Genomic DNA, 3,284 nt, shown 5'->3' on the forward strand with positions numbered 1-3,284 from the left:
TCCACCTATCGCATTTCCAAAGCCTCTCCCCCAAGTCCCTCCTCCCTACCTTTTATCTTAGCCTGCTTGGCACACCTTCCTCATTCCTGAAGAAGGACTTATGCCCGAAACATCGGTTCTCCTGCTCCTTGGATGCTGCCTGACCTGCTGCGCTTTTCCAGCCACACATTTTCAGCAAAGTTAAAAATCACACAGCACCAGGTTATAGTCCAACGGGTTTAATTGGAAGCACTAGCTTTCGGAGCACTGCACTGCACACATAATAATTTGCAGATTTATATTTGTAGATAATTTCCATTTTGTTCAAAAAGCTCACAGTCTGTAGGCAGTCAGTCAATATGACATTTTATAAATTCCTACTTTGGAAATAGAACCAGTCTGACTCAAGATTTGAATACATACAAATTGTAATTTCATGCCTTTAATGCACTGTCTGAGCTGAGATGTCAGCTTTTTTTATAAACCTTAAGTCATCTCGAGAATGTGACTTAAATGAAATTCCAGGATTTGCATATTAATGAACCGAAACTTGCAACCCATTCTGAAAGATGAAAAACTTAACAGCAATCTAGGTTTGTTCACTATCTTGCATCAGTTATATGACACTTTGATCTTTTACTATAAATTCTGTGTCCTATGTATCCTGCCCCACTAGCTACCTGATGAAGGAGCAGCGCTCCGAAAGCTAGTGCTTCCAAATAAGCCTGGTGTTGTGTGATTGTTAACTTTGTCCTTATTTCTACACAAGAGGCAAGACAGCGCATGTCATTGGAGGAGGTCACTTTGGGAAATCTGAGCTCCCCAAAATTCTGCTGCCCATATACCAACTCAGACAGTCCCTTTCCCCCACCATCTGCTCTGTTTGCTTTCACCCCGATAATGCCTTGATCACAGATTTGTCACGTTTGCTTTCATATTCCACTGTGGTGTCATTCCTTCCCAGCTCTCCAGACTCCTCCAACCCTCCAGGATATCTGCACTATTTCAAATTCTGGTCTGTTACATAGCCCCAGTTTAATTGTTTCACCGTTAACTGCTGTACTTCAACCGTCTGAGCCCCACCCTGTGGAGGTCCCTCTCTGTAGCTCTCCATTTTCTCTCTCTCTCTCTCTGCCTTTAAGATGCTCCTTAAGTTGGCTCTCCCCGTATCTCCTCCTGTGACTCAATGCGTGATTATATAAGCACTGGGAGAGCCAATCAGCCAATCTGCCATTCCGTATGATCATGGCTGATGTCATCTCGGACCCCGCTCCACATCCACGCCCATGCTCCATAACCCTTCACTCCATTGTGAATTAAAAATCTGCCCCTTCCTTCAATTTACTCAATGCCCCAACATCCGCTGCACTCTGAGGTAGTCAATTCCATTGACTGATGACCATTTGGGAGAATTAGTTGCTCTCCATCTCTTTAAACCTGCTACCCCCTTATCCTAAAACTGTGACCCCTTCTTCGAGATTCGCCTACACCAGGGAACATCCTCTCCCCATCTACTTGACAATCCCCCTTAGCATCTTGTATTCCTCAATTCAATCTCTTTGTCTTCTCATCCCTATAGGCATACAGGCCTATACTGCTCAGGTTCTTGTCAAATGCCTGGGGGGAGCGGTTTACAATGTTAAAGGCGCTAGATGAATGCAGATCGCTGGTGGTCATTAGGAATGGGGGACTGGGCTAGTCGAAGGGATTTGAACAGCCATCTCTGCTTGTTCCTCTAGAAGACGAGCCTGATGAAGACGGTTGAGGATTGCCAACCAGCTCTTCGTGATGGTGAGTGCATTCCTGGCCCGACTTTGGTCACGTTCACACACACACTGTGGGCAGTTTTAGCATGGGGTTGGGGGAGGGCGAGAGGAGGGTCACAGATGAAAGACTGACTTTTCTTTTCCAGAGCTCCCTCGCCTGATGAACCTGGTGGGGAAAGTTCCAGTGAAGGTCACAGTCCACCTGACAGGTAAGAGGCGAGCTGCTGCCTGTGAGAGTTGTCGCATTGTCCCTTTCTTGCGGGGACTGTCCGAAGAGAGACCAACCTTCTGATGCACATCCCTCGTTAGCCTTGGTTTCAGTGGCTCACTTGGCTCTGTTCGATGGCAGTGAAGAGTCAACCACATTGCTGTGGGTCTGCAGTCTGGAGTAAGGCAGCAGATCTCCAGGAGTGAAGCTGATGTGGCTTTGTTTTTAATGTGACAAGCGATTTTGCAGTCACCCTTCCTGACAGTGGCAACAATTCTGCCTTCAGAGTCACAGAGTCATGGAGATGTACAGCACGGAAACAGACCCTTCGGTCCAACCCGTCCATGCCGACCAGATATCCCACTATGCTCTCTAGTTCTGGACTCCCCCACCCCAGGGAAAAGAATTTGCCTATTTATCCTATCCAAGCTCCTCATGATTTTGTAAACCTCTATAAGGTCACCCCTCAGCCTCCGACGCTCCAGGGAAAACAGCCACAGCCTATTCGGCTTCTCCCTGTAGCTCAAATATTCAAAACCCGGCAACATCCTTGTAAATCTTTTTTTCAAGTTTTACAACATCATTTCGCTAAGAGGGAGACCAGAGTTACCGATTTTGAAATTCATGTTGGTGTTGGAAGCCACATCCGCAGGAGACAGGCCTGGGTTACTGTCCCTGTAGGCCACCATCTTCATCTGCCTTGCATCTGGATTTGGTGTGTCATCACTACCTGACAGTAAAGGAACCTGGAAGGAGGCCATTCAGCCCTTTGAGCCTGTTCCACCATTCAATGAGATCACGGCTGATTTGTGGCCTAACTCCACATCCCTGCCTTTGCCTCATATCCCTTAATATCTTTGGAGTGCAGGCTGCATTCCAACCCCTCATGATGCAGATATTAGACTTTAATCTGGGGGTAGAAGGAAGGAGGCCAGTTATTAACTCAGACCTGAAACTTTCCACTGCTCTGATTTACAACACAATGTGGCTGCTTGTGATTACCTGATTGGTCCATTGCCTGAAGGAAGTGCGTAAAAAAAAATGAAATTTTTTTTTAAGATTCCCTACAGTATGGAAACAGGCCCTTCGGCCCAACAAATCCACACTGACCCTCTGAAGAGTAATCCACCCCGAACCGTTCCCCAACCTTATATTTACCCCTGACTAACGCACCTAACGCTATGGGCAATTTCCCATGGCTAATCCACCTGACCTGCACATCTTTGGACTGTGGGAGGAAACCGGAGCACCCGGAGGAAACCCACGCAGACACGGGGAGAATGTGCAAACTTCACACAGACAGTCACCCGAGGTGGGACTCGCACCCCGGT

General features: G+C 47.2%; 1 long non-coding RNA gene across 1 annotated transcript in view; it reads left to right on the top strand.

Moving 5' to 3' along the window:
• LOC122541576 overlaps positions 1–1,954 on the top strand; it is a 12,215-nt gene extending 10,261 nt beyond the window's left edge. Inside the window, exons 2-3 of the long non-coding RNA XR_006309619.1 lie at positions 1,719–1,770; positions 1,892–1,954. This is a non-coding gene — a long non-coding RNA (uncharacterized LOC122541576). The remainder of the gene's footprint in view (positions 1–1,718; positions 1,771–1,891) is intronic.
• The last annotated feature ends 1,330 nt before the right edge of the window (positions 1,955–3,284 follow it).

This window comes from Chiloscyllium plagiosum, chromosome 37 (genome assembly GCF_004010195.1).
Source record: "Chiloscyllium plagiosum isolate BGI_BamShark_2017 chromosome 37, ASM401019v2, whole genome shotgun sequence".
Classification (NCBI taxonomy): Eukaryota; Metazoa; Chordata; class Chondrichthyes; order Orectolobiformes; family Hemiscylliidae; genus Chiloscyllium; species Chiloscyllium plagiosum.